A 19,082-nucleotide genomic window follows, 5' to 3' on the forward strand; every position below is an offset into this window, starting at 1 on the left:
TTGAAGCACAAAACTTGCTTAATTTTCATCCAGGAGGGTTTTGTCAATGCAGAACAACTAGGGGGCACGTTTACGCCGCTGTTGCGTCACACAAGGCGGCGTAAACGTGGCGCATCCCTACGAGGCATTTACAACGTGACGCATCTATGTGTAAGGCCCTGCGCCACATGAAACCTGCGTCAGGTTTCATGTAGGCGTTCCGGTGCAGGGGGAGGCGTTCCGTCGCAGGAACGCCCCTGGAAAGTGACTCAGTGAAATCTACAAGATTTCACTGAGTCACTTTCCCAAAGCTGCTTCGTCAATTCCTTACGCCTGCTTGAAGCAGGCGTAAGGAGTGACGCACCATGTAATGTATGGGTGGCCCCTGTGCATTGCAGGAGTTGCGTCGCGCTTGCGACGCGACTCCAGCAATGCGCCGCCCGTAAGCCAAAAGATGCGTCACACATCTGCCCTTCCTTGCACCATGGTGCGCCGCATTGTAAATGCGGCGCACCATGAGTGGCGGAGCTGTGGCGCACAATAACTGGCGCATCCCTGGGGATGCACCAGTTATTGTAAATCTGCCCCTAGACCTTTAGTGGTATCTGTCCTTGACAATCGACACAGAATGATGGATGCCAGAAGTCTCTGTGATCTAATTACCCTGGATCTCTTGGCAGCATTCAGTTCCATTGATCATAACATTCTTATTTCCAGAATAGGTGGAGTGAATTAATGTATTAAAAGAAGACAAAGTTACAAGTGTAAAAAGTATCTACATGTACAAGTACTATGCCTAATTTGGTTGATTGTAGTAGGGAAGTCCAACCAGGGGTGGCCCCTTCCATCAGCAAATAAGGCAGCTATCTACAACGTTTCTATAGCCAAGGTGGGCTTTGCATCAGAGCCCATTTTTTAGTAGATTTTCTGGAAATGCCAGTCAAAGCATTGTCATTGTCCTCTGATTCTTTAAGAGGATTGGTTGGATCCTTAAGTAGATTTAAAATTTCCTAGTGGATGGCAATAAAGGTCCTGTAGTCAGTTAAGGAGAGGCTGTAGTCCTCATACATGTGTAGACAGATAAATGCAGAGACCATTACTGATTGACATTTGTGTAGACTTACCAGGCTCTATAACCATCTGACGTAAGAGGCCATTTCACATGAAGGGGCTAGTAGTGTAGCAGCAGTAGTGATGGGAGGTGCTTTGCAACACATGACCTGCAAAGTAGAACAGGACATGATTACAATGAGCATATTTGAGTCATATTCACAGGCTCTTTCACTGTCAAGGCCTATGCAGACTAAAAACATGTAAGACACTTGTGATGTACGAAAATCTAAGTTGGACACTTCTCAGGTATGTAGCAGTTGCAGTGACAACAGTGAGGCCTACCTGGTTGTGTGATAGGGATTTATTGTGATGTCAATCATAATTGGGACCCTATCACTTAAAGGGCTGGTTCTTTTGCAGCAGTGCCCGGCAATAAAGTAGACATAGGGGCAGTAGAGAGTCAAGGTAAATGATGTCAATTTCATTACTTAAAGAGTTTATCAACTACACTCAGACTATACCTTGATATGTATACACACTTACTATTTTGATACATTTGACTGTCAGGGCCACTCATTGTAGATCCAATGTAAGGAAGTAACTGTAGGCTTTTTCCTTTCTCTCAGAGACTGGGTGTTTATTTAATTCCTTCGGAGAGTGAATGGCACATACACAGATCATATGTCTAAAATCACCACAAAATAAATGCAGTCCTGCCTTCCACCCACACTCTTTTTCATCCTTCATAATATACCTCTTGGCATTCAGTTCTGTGACAAAGTTGTATTCTGGAGGACTCACAAGAGCCTACTCAAGACTTCTTTCTTTCCTCATGTCATTGCAATAATCGGTATTGAATGAGGAGAACAGTATTAATATATTCAGAAAATGAAGCTGGGCGCTGAGTACGGACCAACTCATCCTTGATTTGCTAGCTCAATCTTCATTGAAATGCCATCTTGCGCCCAAGACGTTTATGCGCCTAATTGGAGGAAATAGTTGACATACGTCTGTATATTTCTTGCTCAATATCATCACATAGAACGTCCTCAGAATAATATCTCAAATGTGGACATTCACATATCTTCATAAAAGCAATAAGAATGCATCTTAACTATTCTTTAAAGGGTCCAAAGATGTAACCAAAGGAGTAAACCAGACAATAAGTGGTTCAAGTAAGACAACTAACCATATCTCTGGATCACGCGAGACACTCCCAAGAGTAGCTGTGCTCGTTACAAATTTAAATAATAATAATAATTAGGAAACCCACCTTCAAGTGTGTGTAAATTGCGCTCGGCTAAAAGTAAATGCACCACTAGGGAATCTAAAATGTCCTTAACCTACCATGATCTCCAGAACAAATAGGGGCACTGAAGGAGCTACTTGGAAATCACGAGACCTTAAAACTAAGGACTGTTTTGAAGGTGAATTCTCCAAATTCTACTGATGTAACTCTTGAGTCAAATCTTGAGCAGGCGCCACCACACACACTGTCCAAGGGAGTCTTTGGCATTGCAGTTCTTCCAAGAAGGTCTTTTTGGTTTCTTTATTGATTGCCTGATAAGAGGGTAACTCCTCCCTGTAGACTTAAGGCCCCCCTCTTTCCTCCTAGCTGGAAACCTCCATTTTGGAAGAAAAATACACAAAGGCAAAAAACTCTCATTGGGAGTATTCATGGTCCTTGACTGTAGTTGAGAAGCAAAACTAGGGTTGAACGAGGCACCAAAACCACCCTCAACCAACACTGAGAAAGTGTTATGTCTTATTGAAGGCAAAATCCAAAAGAACCCTTGATGGAAAAAAGCAAAAAATCAGAGACAAAAAAAATGGCGATGAACTTCAATTGAGCATGGACCAAGTACTGATTAATATCTTTATTTATGTCCTTGTGCTGCTTGCGCTCGGATTGAGGTATTTTATTTCTTTCCTCCCCCCTGCTCCATTGCTTGTTTATGCCATCCCTCCAGCCCTGGTGTTTGTGCCTAGCCCCTATCCATTGCTTGCTGCCCTGGTCCCTCCCTCTCACATGCTTGCTTGTTATTAATATCAGCAATGTCCTGTGATCGGTCTCTTTTTAAATCACGCGCCTCCTAAAAACCCTTTCGCTCTTCAGTAGGTTGTCTTGTACTGTCTCATCATTATTTCATTGTATTGGGGCATCAGCGGTTGCTTTGCGCTATTCACTTAATTAGGCGCTATAGCATCATTTTCAACAGCTCCTCTTCTACTTTGCAACTGTGTTTTGTTCAAGTTGGTGGGTGTGGAGACTGTGGGCCACACCACCACCACCTACAGCACACGTCCACCACCCACAGCACACCTCCACCATCCACAGCACACTTCCACCACCCACAGCACACGTCCACCACCCACAGCACACCTCCACCATCCACAGAACACCTCCACCATCCACAGCACACCTCTGCTTTACCTTGCCAGATGTTTGTTTTCTCAGCCGCTTCCCCATGTTCTAGGGCCTATCTACCAGGCCTTTTGTGTGCTTATTACCTTACTGCTACTCATATCATATGTACGTTTGAAGGAGGAACGATCACCATTCACGTGGCTCTCCCCCCACTCCCAGCTTCCATCTTGTGTTTTGCCTTCAGGGGACAACTGCTGGCCATTAGAATGTTTCACAATGTTTTCTCCAGTTTGCTGGCCCAGGGTCCTTTAGATATCAATACTGGAATTGTTTTGTTGAAAAATGGGCTACTTGATAGACAAATTATAGCCGCCCCATGGAGAGCTCTGTAATGCATGTTGTCACCATATTGCTTCAGTTATCAGGGGATTAAGTTGCAGTAGTGTCGCTCCATTACTTTTCATATTTTTGTAGCCTTCATGGGTCTACTTTCATATTTTCATAGTATTCAAATTTGGCATAAACGATTTTGTGATCAGAGAAAATTTGCCATCACTGTGTTGTAGGATCGTTTGGTTTTAAACCAGAGGGGGGTCTTGTCCTTACCTGAACAGGTAGGACATCATAATCTAATCAAAAAACAAATAACCTGGTGTCGATTTTGTATTGCTGCTTTTTATTTTGGCAGACTCAGTGTATTGTCACACTGTTACAAACTGTGTGCTGTGTAGGGCTGTGACTCAATTTCTTTTTTAAATGATGCATTTATATGACTTCAACTGTCAAAGTATGAAAAAGCAGGCCATAAGTACTGGAGGCTGTTCTCCAAGGAGAATGGTATTAAATGGTTGGGTGTTTGAACTACATCACCAGTGCACATGCACCTTTTATTATTCTTTCAAAAAATGACCCATTTAAAGGGTTGTGATCTAGAGACTTTATTGTCACTTTTGGGAACAAGACCAAAGATATGCTCCCTGCCCCTAACCTGACTAACCACTTCAGAATAGGAAAAACACCGGTGCTAGGTATGTATAAGAAGCACTGGCAAAGCCAATAGGACTCCCTTATACAAGACATACTAGCTTTCCCAATATTTTTTTTAACTATGTAGTACAACAATACTGGTTCTGTGCAGCATGGTTGAAAGTAAATGGAAAAAAAACGCTACGTCGCAGTCAACTCTGACAGTGTCATAGCGCTTTTTTTTTTTACTTTCTACATGCTACACAGCAGCCGCGGTGCTTTAGAACATGGCTACAAAGCCAATAGCTGAGACCGTTTAGCTTTGCTAATGCTTATTGAAACTTCTGAGCAAAGAGGTTGATGAAAGTACAAGGAATTTGTCCCTTTTACGACAAATAGTTTCAAGTTCTTGCTCGTCTGCTTTCAACTTGCATTTGCGAGGAAATCAAACGTTTAATCTGAAGTGAGTGCGACAGTTCAGGGGGCCAGGGCAGGGAGCTTCAACTAACTCTGCGCAGAGCATACAGCAGAAACACACTGTTGTAACTTTTCTGGATTCCGGTTCACAAACGTGGAGGTTAACTTTAGCCGACCAATTAGTGTTGCGGTTTCTCTTCAACACGTGTGACATTTTTTCTGACGTATAATATTAATGTAGGGGTGTAGTCTTGCAAAGCGTGCACTCCGACCACTATGTTGCAACCACCTTTGACATCTGGGCTACATATGTTTAAGGTTTTTTTTTTTTTTTTCCCTGGACGCCGGGGCACCAACATAGAATGCACGCATTCGAAATGTGCACTTTGACTTGAGGGTCATTTGTACCCGGGAGGCAGAGACATTCAATCAAAATGTCATCGGGAGTCCTAACAGGAAATAGGAAGTCACTGCACATGTGTTAGCATTTCTCCTCAGGCCTTTGTTAGCTCTTGGTGAAATGCGTAATCCTTGTAAACCAGATCTCGATGGTAGCAGTTAACAGACGTTTTGCCTAACAGAAACATATATCTGTATGTATAAATACATTCGAACTTCTTGGCTCCCTGATTTCCAAGAACATAGTGAGTGAATTTTTAGAAACCCCGGACCAGTGCCCTCGCGTTTCCCATTCCATACATGCCAGCACTCATGACTGCCTTAATGAAGTATAAATACTTCATAAATGCAAAGGAATATATTTTAATTCTGGCAGTGAATTGGGGGTTGAGGAGGGGGAGGGCAAAATTAGGTTATATTAACTTTCTCCTGTGTTTTTTTTCTCATAATCTCCCTCTTACCTAGTTTCAAATGTTGGCATGGATACCTTTTAAAATGCTTCTTTTTTTCTCCATCAACCACAGCGTCAAATTAAAACGGTGGTCTTAATTATACAACTTAATAACAATGTGCAAGTGATGATGCGTAAATACCTGTATAAAAAACGCTGTGTGATTTGGGTACCCCACATTATTGGTATATTTTTCAAATATTATTATGGTGCCCTTCACTCTTTACTGGTTGGAGTTTGTGCACTTGGTTTCGGTGAGCTATGTGGTTTCATTAAGGGACACTGTGATGTTTAGATTGTGGGTCAAACGATGCACAGAATTGTTTGGGGTATTATTTCTATTATGCCTGTCCGTTTTGTGTCTCATTGGTGCGTTTATGTCAGTATTTGTAGGATTGATTCTTTTTCAACACTTACTCCTGATGATGGTCTCTCAGAACTTTTGGGCCACCTGAGACCGAAACGTCGACAGTCTATCCTCCTTAATCCCATTGATTAAACTTTGTGGTGGTCCAGACCTTTTCGACCAGTTAAAAGGTAAGGATTTAACCCCATGCGCGCTACGCGTTGTCCCGCAGTGCACTGAGTTTTAAAAAAACCTGCGGTTCATGACGAGCTCAGCTCGTCATGAGCATACGACAGGCGAAACTCATGACGAGCTGAGCTCGTCATGAGCGTCGAAGGGGTTAACTACTGGGACTATGGATTTATAAACCTACATTGCCAAGATGCCTGCAATTAATGCATACTATCAGGGTCGGTTTTAGCACTGTTGGCGCCCTGTGCGGCAATGTTTGCTGGCGCCCCCCAACGACCACTTGTGCCACGGATTCCCTCACTATCACCATATAACGGTGCCCCTCAAGACTATAACCACTGTCTCTCAGATTCATTTAGTTTGATAGCACCACTCACACCAGTGTAAGGTGTCAAGCACTTTATTTACATCACACACACATTGCACAGAGATAACCATACGTGTGTAAATCAGAGTACACAGAATGTTACATAAGACAGAGGACTACAAGGTGAGGGAGTCATATGTTATCCATACTGGTAGGCACTAAAGTTTAAGAGTCCTTGACCTGTAAAAGCACAAATTCTGAATTTATAACGTAACACCCTTATTAGGGGTTTTCTTTAATAAAAAGATTTGATTAACACCCAAATGAACCTTTTGTGCAAAATTATGATGATGAAAGACTGGGCAAAAAAACATATCGCTCTAATATATACCTTGCAAATCGCATGCAGCTCTTTGTTGACAGTTAATAGCTCACTGTTTTATATTGGAATTTTAATTTATAATCTACTAGTAACAAAAGATTATCTCTGACAAAAGCAGTAACCCACTGACCTACTTACATTATATGCACTTTATGATCGGCATGGTACACATTCTTTGTAGCTGGCATATTACCTTAGGATGAGTCAAAACTTCCACTAGATAAAACTCTGGTCTCTCTCCAGGAAAAATCATTAATCACTAAAGGTCTCTTGCCATTTTTATGAAATGCTGGAGGCCAGGACCGTGACAGCAGGTGCTTTTAATGGGATATTATACTTGCAGACAGGGTGCCCCACCCCAAGTCAGAACCCCCTTCGGTGGCACCGATCGCACCGCCCTATAGCTGGCGCTGCTTACTATTAATTTCAAGGGATTGTGGGCTGCGCCAGTGTTACTATATTGATGTACTGCTGTATATACATTGCTGTATATAATGTTTGATTGTACTACACGTTTTCACAATGTATATGATGATATATTGATTCAGTCATATAATATACTTTTCCTAACAACAATACGCTTGTGTTAGAATACATGAGTGATTGGTTGATGGTATGTATTAGGATCATTTTTATGACCAATTGCCTATTGAATGATGTGTAAACAATTCCTTCAGGATCATTTTTGTTTGTAGCGTAAACAGCATTGAGGCTGTTTTCCTCTTGTGTGGTATTAGGCGTTTCTTGCCAACGACAAGGTGGAGAATGTTAGTTCAAATATTGCATTTTAGATCACATGCCACACTTCCGCTTAAAAAGGCATCTGCTCTAAAGGGGCCCTCATGAAACGTTCCAGTACTTTCATGGTATGTGTATCAAGCAAACCATGCCTTCCCAAAAAGTTGGGGCAGTTGACCCACTTAAAGAAAATTGTTGTAAAAACATTGCAAACCCCGTTTTCTTCAGCACAGTTTGTCTAAGAAATTACTAGAATACATACAGTTCATAACGTGTGATTGTTCCAAGCCTTAGGACCTACACATTCCCAGTCATGGGCCATATGTATGAAAATAGAGTTTTGCGATTCTCAAATTGCGATTTTCAGCAAATCGCATTGGGAATCGCAAAATGCAATGTATGTGGGATTTGCTAATAATGTTGCGAATCTCACATATTCTTTATTTACTAATCGGAAATTGAGATTGTCAAATAAGGAATACCTTCCCATTCATTCCTTTGGGTTAAGAGGCCCATAGTAATGAATGGGAAGGCATTCTCAATTTGCGATTAGCAGATAGTGAATTGCAAATTGAGAATGCAATTTCAAGGGTACCAGGGTGTCAAAAGAACACCCTGTTGCACCCCTGAAATGTGCATGTGTGCACATGTGGCACACATACATGCCCTTAGGGCATGTATGTGCGCCACATGGCACTTTAAAAAATGCAAAATTGTGCATTTTTAAGTGAAATAGCATATTACCACCAAATTGAAGTTGGTTGTAATTTGCGATTCCTTAAGGCCAAATCGCACTTTCTTATGTGCTTCTTACATTGCACTTAAGGAATCGCAATTTGAGATTCCTTAAATGCAATCGCAAAATAGGGAATCGCAAAATGTGCGATTCCTTATTTTGTGAGAGGGGTTTTTGTGTGCTACATTGCACACTGCTCATTTGCTATCGCAAAAGCTGAAATTCTTTGAATTTCAGCATTTGCGATTGCAAATTGGCTTCATACATATGGCCCTATATGTTTTAAATGAGAATGTCTCTCGAAAGGGTAGGGTGGGAAAATAAAGAGGTATGTAAAGCTCACAGTCTCATGAAATGGACAGGAGAGCTAGTCAGATTTTGCAGGTTCAAACAGCAGTCCTTTTGCTCACGTTTGGGGGCCATTACGTGTTTAGACAGCATTTGGCAGTTGAATACCAGCAACATTATTAAAAAACACAAATTTAACCTGAAAAAACTGTTTTTCTTTTTATATGTTTGTTAATTTCCTTGAATAACTCATGTGCACTTTTGCCGCGCATGGAAAGAATCAGCATTGCCTGGCCATGTATTGATATTTTTATGCCAAAGATGCCCACAACATGCAAAGAATAATACCATATTGCCAGACCCAGCATTTTACCAGAGGTGTGCCAACCACTATAAAAGAAATGACCATCTTTATACCAGAGACAGCATTATACTAATGGTAGATGCCATTATGCCACAGATGTCCACAATTTCTTAGTAACTACCACCATTACATCAGTGCCAACATTATACCAGGTGTGGACACCTTGATGCCAGGGATACCCACAAAAGGTCAGTAATTATTACCATTACGCAAGTGTTAGCGTTACATCGAGGAGTGGTCGCCCTCATGTGACCGATTGCCACCACCATTGTGCATTGCAAGGGCCAACATCACACTAGGGTGTGGTGCATTCATGCAAGGGTGCCCACCATATGAAAGGAATTTCAGCTATTAAACCAGGGCCAGAAGCATTCCAGGGGTGCAAACCATCATACTACAGACTAACAGTATACAAAGATCTGCCTTATGGTAGTGTTGGGCACCATCTTGTCAAGGATGCCCACCAAATGCCAATATTTAGCATTATTATGCCAGGCCATCATTATGAAAAGGTTGTGCAACACATATACACACACACTCATGCACACATATACACACACACATCCTCTCTCACACACACATTCACATGCAGGTACATGCAGACCTAAACACAAAGCCAATCCAATCCAAAAATTCTTTATTTCGGTCATTTAGACACTAAAAGATACAATACATATTTCACAGTTAAAACTTCACTATTGTAAAAACACATTACATAAAATTACTTCCCATAATAATCCAGACATAAATGAGGGTTAAAAAACAGTTCATACCATTGTCCGTACGTTCAATAGTTTTTTTCTTATCTGCCACATGGCCATTATGAATTTAGCAACTGCAAAAACTATGTGGGGCAGAGTACTAGTTTTCAATATTCTGTACGCATACAAGTAACTCCTAAATCCCAAGTTCCTGCATAACGGCACCAGCCAGTTTTTTCTGGGTCTATTGTATGCTGGGCAGAAAAGCAAAAGATGAATTTCATCTTCGTCTTGGTTATTACAGCCTGGACAAATTTTGTCATCCCCCTTTAGCCATTTGCAAGTAAAGGTTTTAATAGGCAAAGTGCCTAGCCTCCATTGTATAAACAATTTTCTTGCTAAAATGGGAAAAATAATATCCATAAAACCTTCAAATTGGTAGGAATTTTTGGATTCCAGAAAACGATCAGATAAAGTGCCGTTGTTCGGTGCAGACACCAGAAGTGCTAATCGTTTCTCCTTATATATTTGCACCAGTCTTTTGCGGGAAACCCTTTGGCACCCTTGTTCAGGAGCCTCCCACAACTCAGGCAGTTTCATGCGATATAATTCTTTCTTTACAAAGCCAGCCAAGGAATTCTATCACGATGATTCAGGTTCATAACATGAATAAGGTCTTGCCTGTAGTGCGCGAGGTCACTGGTAGACCAGAGCCTCTCCCAGAACCTTAAAGGCTTTGACTCGAGCTCTTCAGCAATAGAGGGGAGACCCACATCTATTCTTAGGGGGAGCAGCGGTGTGCCTCGAGGGAGAGCCAAAAGGCGTCTAAGGAAATTATTTTCCACTTTGGCAAGTTCTAGTCCTGCTTTATACCCCCTTAGCTCGCTACCATAGGATGCGGCCGCTTTTGCTTGGGTTTTGTAAATTTCTACTGCCGGGCTAATGGGTTTAAAGGTTGAGGTGTTTGCAACCTTCAAAATTGCACCTGACAATTGGGACAGTTTTAGCCGGGATCTTGATATTTGGGGGTCCCAGGATAAGTTTTCATGTAATGTTACCCCCAGATACTGGAAAGTTGTTACCCTTTCGAGTCTAGCTAAACCCAATATAGGGTTAGGTCTGGTTTTTGGGGATGGATTGAATATCATGAATTTGGTCTTTTCTGTATTGATCTCAAGACCATGTTGTCTACAGAAAAGGCCAAATCCATCTAAAATGTGTTGGATCCCCATCGGGGATTTGGAAAGCAGGAGGGTGTCATCAGCGAACATGATAGTCGGCACCCTCCTGCCTGCCAAAAGGGGGGCGTCATTGTCCCTAACATTGTCAAGATGGGATATGACACTGTTAACAAAGAGGCAGAACAGGGTTGGCGCCAAAACACAACCCTGCCTCACCCCTCTGAGAACAGGGAACCTTGATGACAGCGCTCCATCCCTCCCGCACCTGACCTGCGCATAATTACTATCGTGCAGCCTAATTATGGCATGCAATAGTTGGGCAGAAACACCCAGCTTCTTCAGGACCTCCCACAATTTCTTACGTGGGACCAAGTCAAAGGCTGAGCACAGGTCCACGAACACCATGTACAGCCTCCCCCCCTCAATCCTCACCATTTTCCAGTACAGTAGGACGAGGCGGAAAATCTGGTCCATGGTGGACGTGTTTTTCCTGAAGCCAGCCTGAAGGGGACTCAGAATTTCATTGGCCTCCATCCAATCTAAAAGGTGGTCCAGGAGAAGGCGAGAGAATAGTTTTTGGGGGACATCTATAAGGCTGATCGGCCTGTAGTTGGCTGGGAGAAGAGGAGAACCCTTTTTGAAAATAGGCACTATCTCCGCCCCCAGCCAAGTACAGGGGATCTCCATACCTCCTAAGATGGCATTAAAAAGAATAAGGAGGTACGGGCCCCAGATCTCGGGGTCATGTCTAAAAAGATCACGGGCAATCTATCAAGACCTGGGGCCTTCCCCATTGCCAGTTCCTCTATTGCACTGACCACCTCACAGAGGGTAAATTCCAAACCAGCTACAGGGATAGATATGGCCTCGGAGGCCACATCATTGGCAGGTAGAGTAGTATCTTGATACAATTTGCCAAAGTGGGCCTCCCAAGCAGAGGAAGCAATGTTAGGCTCCACTGCCACTTTAGCTTCTCCTGAGCCAGTATTTACCAGGGACCAACATTTTCTAGAATCCTTTGCTTCTAGTGCTGAGGAGAGGTCCTGCCATCGGTTCCAATCCCACTCCGACCTTGCCAGTGCCATGGCCGCCTTGTAGTCAACGACCTTAACCTTATTTGAACCTGCTTTAACTGTGGCAATTAGCTCTGTCTTAATTTTCTTACAAGAAGAATTGTACCAGGTTGGAGTTTGGGTCTTTTTGCTGCGTGATACTGCCACTGGATAAAAAACCTCAGCAAGGACTCCCACTAGGTCTGCATGGATTTGACCTCGTTTCTCGTTATAATCTGGAGGTCTAGGCTGTTCGATTAATTCGTCCACTTCTTTGAACTTGGGGAGTGCTATTTCATAGATTTTGCTTATGTTTCCTTCTGCATTTATCAGTTTCCCCCATTTTATTCTACGTCTATTGGAGGTAAGAACCAGATTCCCTGGGTCATCACTAGTGTTAGCAGATAATGACCCACCAACAGGTGCAGGATGTTGCATCTCTAGTAAAAGTGCGTTGTGGTCGCTATCTGTTCTAACTACCACCCTGAAGTCCTGGACCTTGGACCACAGACCAATATCTACGAAAATATAATCCAGCCCCGATTCATAGTCCTTCCTATTAAAGGTACACAATGAAGGGCTGTCGGACGGGGTGCGACCATTGCAGGCCCTTATCGCAAAATTTAGAGTAAGGGACATGATTTGCACTGCGGTGGGGACCATGATTTAGGGTGGGGGGATAAGCATGGTGGAACACCCCAGAAGTCATCTTCAGCAGTAAGGGCACCCTCCTTTAAGCCTTCCAGAGGTTCAAAATGGCAATTAAAGTCTCCGCCCATCACTATCTTACAGTCACTTGGCAGTTTGCCCAAAAAAGACGATAGGTCTTCGAGAGTAGACGATTCGATGGCCACACTAACTGGGCGGGAGTATACATTAATAATTGCCAGATTTAAAGCATTGGGCCACTTGAGCAGTACACACTGGATGTCCTGCGAGAACGTAGTTACGTTTTCCGCATTGCATCCAATATGACTAGCTACCCAAACCGCCAAACCACCCGAAGGCCTCCCCTTGCCACTCCACCTGGCCGGAATTTCAAAAACTGCATAACCCGTTCTACTCAGGGGTTCCCTGGCCCATGTCTCCTGGAAAAGACAGACATCACTACTACCTATTAGGAGATCCCAGTCTGTTGTATGTATCTTATTTGCAATGCCTGCCACATTCCAGGAGAGAACCTTCAGGATTTCAGTAGGAGCTTTTAATCCCAGCCCCTCAGTTATTTCTAATACAGTATCCGTGAGAGAGGGACCAATTCGATAGAGGTATTGCCTGAACTACCAAGCCAGTTGCAAATGTAGGTAGCAACCTGTGAACTCTTGAAGCTAACAATTATACAGTCCCCCACACATTTCTTAACGGTAAACCCAACCCATGGGACCCTTCTAACCATAAGACCATCTCCTCTTAAGTTAGGTGGTAGAGGCCTATGGATGTTTACCCAGCTAATTACCCTATTGCGTAGTGAATCATGTGATTCCATTACGCCACCAGTGAGCTCTGGAGCCCCCATCAAAATCACGGTGTAGGCTGCCGCCTCTGGGGGCAGATTTACTGCCTTACGCATGGTGTTGGGGCTAACCAACTGGTTAGAACCGTTAGCTGTCTCGTTTGATGGTCTCTCCTGGCTGGGTAAACTGGCCGGGGCAGGTTGCTTCGACTTTCTGGGAACTGGTACCGGGGGCAGTAACCTAGGAGGTGATACTGGTGCAGATTGAAGCACAGGTACTATGCTGATGTTGGTATTTTCCCCGGAAGAAGGTAATGGTGGAATTGGAGCCAAAATGGTTGTGACAGTAGGGGGGAGGGAAATCCCAGCACTAAGCCCATGTGCCACAACGTAATGATTCGCTGGGGAAGAAGTTCAATCAACTGATCGGGTTTAGTAGCAGCCACTTGTCCAGCGTCTGCCGCTGTAATGGCAGCCCAATCACCACCTAATTCATTCGCGTGATCTTGGTGACGAATCTTGGCCCATACCGGTTGCGGTACGACATTGCCAAACAACATGTCGATATCGGCCAGATTCATTATCGTAGCGTCTACGAGCTGCGATAATTCTTTGTAATACCCCGCAGGATTTTTGCGAGGATCAGGCAAAGTTTGTTTCACCTGAAGCACTTCCGATCGTTTCCAAGGGAGGTGTATCCACACTCTCTGGAAATGTGCTGGTATTGGAGCATTAGCATTAGTATTATCAGCGGGTACCCAAACTGGCGGAACTTCTCGCATAGGATATTGGCCAGACCCATCTCGTTGTTCAATGTCCTCAACGAACAATGCATGAGGAATAGGAGCGGGACGAAGAGATAGCAACCGTTCAATAGCACGTCGGACATTAGTGTCGACTATCAGTCCAGTTGCGAACTGAAGCCGAAGATTAGACAGGGCGGTCAGCACCTCGTCAGGCGCAACAGCCGCTATCTGATCATGTAAGAACTTGCACATTTCATCAAACACATATCTCTGAGTAGGTATGTTGAATTGATCAAACGTTTCGAGGACAACACGAGGTGGATTTCTAACAGTGTTTATCATCCAACCCATCGCCATATTGTATAGCGCAACACGTTCTCTATTACCAGGAAGCTGGCTACGTCTCTGTGGACCATCAGAACCTGCAGACCCAAAAACAGGTCCGAGCGACTGAAAGAAGTTTGTCGCAAGGGGAGAATCACGATTACGAGTAGAGGGAGAAGAGTAAGACACAGGACTAACAAGAGAAGGAGTAGAGACGTTAGCAGCAACAGGGGTTAACAACACAGGAGCAGTAGCGTGAGCAGTAGCGGGAACAGGAGTATGTGGAAGCGGAGGAGCAGTAGGAATAGAAACAGGCACAGGAGCAGGAACAGTCGGAAGAGCGGGTGCAGGTTGAGGAATAGGCGGAGGAATAACAAGTGGGAGAGCAGGTACGGCAGGGACCACAGGAGCTGCGGTACCCTGTACGTACGGAGGTGGCGACTTCATAAGATAGGACATTAAAGAATCCTCAACTGCCTCTTCCTTCTTATCCGACTCCGTAGACAAAACAGGATAGCATTTGTCTATGGACATACGCTGTAATCTCTCAAACACTTCCTTATCCTTATCCTCCTTATCACGCTGAAACTGCTCAGCTTTCTTCACTATAGTAGCAACAGTATCTCGCTGACTACGTTTATTTTGTCTGATCTCTTTCTGTCGGGCTTCTTTGCGCCAGAACCGAAAGGCATCAAACATGGCCGGCCTTGATTTACGTTCGAACAACTTTATTTCCAAATTATCTAAGATCGACGCTTCGAAGCTACCGTGAGGTGGCCAACGAAGATCGCCGTCTTTCTTTGTATATTTGATCCAATAATCGTTAAAAGCAATCGGGCCTAGCCCATGTTTGCTATATAAGTCATATGTAGGAGTTCCAACCGGAGGTATCGGACATGAGTCCTCCAGCAGGGAATCCGCACCACAAGGTCTAAAGCAACTGAACAAAGTACTGCGACCAGGCATCTTGCACACTAGCCGAGTTTCACAAACTTCAAGGGTTACGGGATTTCGGGATTTACCAAGTCCCAGCAAAGAACTAAACCCTCGGTCTTTGGCGGCTGCAGTCGTCAAACAAATACAACAACAACAAAGTACGCTAGCAAAGTGTCACCGACAAAAACACTCACACAGCGTGTACAACAAAGACACCCGCTAAAGTGTCTACAACAAAAACACTCGCTAAAGTGTTTACAACAAAGAACTCTGGGAGCGACCCACAAATACTTAACTCAAAGATCAATGGCGTCCTCAGGAAGGCCCGTCTATCGTCTCGCTATACCAAGGTCTACGCCAGGCGCCAAAACAGGTCTACAGTCAGGGTAGCAGTCCGTCGCAGCCGTTAGGAGGCGGGAATCTTCGCGGGAAAAGTCTTCGGGCCACTTATTTCGACAACAGGATCGATGAAGCGGGGTGCACCTTCCCTCGGAGATTTCACACGAAGTTCCTCACGATCGTCAGGCTTGGACCGGTACCACTGATGCAGCCCCACGTTGGGCGCCAACTGAAGGACTGGGTTCTTTGGACCCAGCGGTGCCAGGGCACAACACCTGAAACCTTCGTGGGTAACCTGCTCCGGCGTACAAATCACAGAGACACGGGACACTTCCTTCGGCGTCAAAGAGTCAAGGTTTATTTACTGCAGGGAACACAGAAGTCACAAGAAGTACAGCGAGTGTAGTTCGGGGAGACTGCTTCAAATTGTATTTGTGGATCGCTCCTTTTATACAGTTTCTACCCATAGGATAACATGATACACAATAGTTTACAACCTGGTTCCCACAAGTCGCTCTCAGAGGGGTCGCTTAGATCACTTTGAAACACACAAGATCCGGAACATAAGTGCGGAAACATTTGGCGGTTCCCAACTGTAAAAACCCATCTTCCCACCATTAGCAAATTCCAATCAGCAGTAAAGTAGATCGTAACAGGAACGAAGACAGGTGCAGAGGAAGACGGAGACAGTGGGGAGATCGGAAAGGGTGTAAAAGGGGAGTGTCGAGAAGCACGAGATACAGTTATCAAAGGGACGTGCCTAATGAGATGCACAACTGAGACAATAAGCCCGTGCGGCAAGATGAGCCTCGAGCGGCGCCATCTGCCTTACAATAGCATCCCCCTCGTCATAAAGACACTTTCAAAGAACATGTGTCTTCCGCAAACATCTTGGGAGTCCCAGGGTCGCGAAGCGGACAGCGTCCGTTCGCTGGCTACTTGAGGGCAAGAGACAAAATGGATGCCGTATCTAAGATGGAACCCGTGGGTACAGATGACAAACCCACATAACAAACGAACGGTTTAAGTTAGCACAGCGAAACTGCGCACACTTGCTAAACTCGTCATTTGCGGTTCATAGATACTAGACTCGACCATATTCGTGTGAGTCGAAAACACCACTTACAATTGTCACGGAACCTCAAGTGGGCATTATGGGATCAACTTTAGCCCTTTTAGCACCTTTGGGCTTCCTAGATCTTTTCCTTTTCGATGCAAGATCCCCTCTGCAACCCGTATGTTCTGTTCATGTGGGACCCTCCCCCTGAGCCTCAGATTGTACCAACTCAGCGGCGGGAGAGAGCTCCGCCTCACCAAGAATGCGTGATGAGTCTCTGTCCCTGTGCGAAGTCGATGGTGTCCTTAGTTGTTGCAAAACTGACTCTATAGTCTGATCGATGCTATCCATTAATGACAGATGGGTAGCGTCAAGCAATAGAGGTGTGCTAGCATTAGTTGATAAGCCCGGAGAAGCCAAAGAGGAAATTTCCACACCCTCCTCAGTTTGTTTTTCTAACACAGTAGAACCATTGTTAACCACAGAATTTGCCTTATAGAGGAATTTGTCCAAAGTACCTGAGACCACGTGAGCAGCCTTGCTTCTTGATTCTCTAGTGGCCATTATACTGCGTCCGGCTTCAAGACAACAACCGCTCAATATAAGAAATCGAAGAAAATGATGCGTTAGGGAGGTGGCCCGGCCCGGTCTCTCCCGTCCTCTCCCGTCCTCTAACGGCCTCAAACGGCCCGCCCTTTGCCCGGGCTTAGCCCGGCGCCTGCCCGCGCGCATCCCGCGGGGTGCGTAACCCACAAAGTTCTTATAGTCAGTGGTTGGGCAGGACAGCCGGGAGGGAGGCATGGTCAAGAGGCAAGAGTCTCCAGGTGTGGCAGAGAAACAAGCCGCTGGTGGTCCTGGGACTCGCAGTCCCGCTTTTCCTACCGCTGCACAGAACGATGTCCTTCTGCTCCCAGGGACACTGTTACAAAGAGCACTCCAAAGTCAATGTCCACCCTCACAGCTACGAGCGGCTCCCGCGGAGCGGGGGCCGCGAGTCATGGATTTGAGCACCCGGGAGGGAGGCGTGGTCAAGAGGGAAGAGTCTCCAGGTGGGGCAGAGAAACAAGCCGCTGGTGGTCCTGGGACTCGCAGTCCCGCTTTTCCTACCGCCGCACAGAACGATGTCCTTCTGCTCCCAGGGACACGGTTACAAACAGCACTCCAAAGTCAATGTCCACCCTCACAGCTACGAGCGGCACCCAAAACAAAGCAGCAGCAGTCCCATTCTACAATTTTCTATATACTTATTTGCTATCACCTGCGGCAATAGTAGCCATAGTTGCAAGCAACCATTGGGAAAGGAGGAACTGCCACTTTGCTTCTTTTGTATTACATGTGAGTGGTTCCTGCCTCCAGCACAAAGCATCGGATGCAGAGTCAGGGGCAATAGCTCTGTCTTCATCCAAGTACTAAATTCTCCCAGGTCACACTGTGATCTCCTTGAATGGTTTGTATCATCAGCAAGAGCACAAAAGATTATTCTTGGTGATGTGTACTGAAACTCAAACAGTGCAGTTGGCTTCACAATGAGTTCCAGAGGGAGGGTGTGCCTGTTAGAAATGGGGGTCTCTAGTTGGCAGGTAGTTACCCTGCCCAAGGAGGGACCCTTCAGCCTAGTTTGAATAAGGGAGTTACCCTTTTAAAATAACTCCCGCTTACCTCCCGGGTAGCTTGGCATGCGCAGTCAGGCTTATCTCACAGGCAATGTGTTAAGCATTTGCACAAAACACAGAGTAATCAGTGAGCACTGCAAAAGGGCACCACACCAGTTTTAGAACAAAATAGCCAATATTTATCTGTGTAAAACAAGACCAAAATGATAAAAATCCAACATACAAGTATTCAAAAGTATCAACTTGCACACAAAAAATAGAGTTTAACACAGTTCCTTGAAGTCGATAGCTCTGTCTGGGGCTATCAGAGCACCGTGAACAAACAAATCCAACAGTCTGGCCAACCGTGGCGTCATGGACCAGCTACTGCATTGGGAAGACCTGCAAACAAGACCTTTAGCAATGCACTGCATTGTGGACCTCACGATGAGCTCCGAAGAGCTGGCGTAGGCAGGCGTCAGTTCCAAAAGTTGGTGCAGTAGTCGTTGGGCCATTGAAGTCACATGCATTGCAGGTCAAACTCTGTGCCGTTGTAGGAGGGAGCCCCGGTATCGGTAGGCATGGGGGCTGAAATGCGACGTGCAGCGTCTCAACATGTAGTGCCCTCTGGTTGCGGTGCAGGTAGCAGCTCGGTGACGGTGTCCAGAGGCGTCGGTGAGATCAGGGCAGCGGTGCAAAGTGGGACGGTGCTCGT

This window comes from Lissotriton vulgaris, chromosome 8 (genome assembly GCF_964263255.1).
Source record: "Lissotriton vulgaris chromosome 8, aLisVul1.2, whole genome shotgun sequence".
NCBI classification, from domain to species: Eukaryota; Metazoa; Chordata; class Amphibia; order Caudata; family Salamandridae; genus Lissotriton; species Lissotriton vulgaris.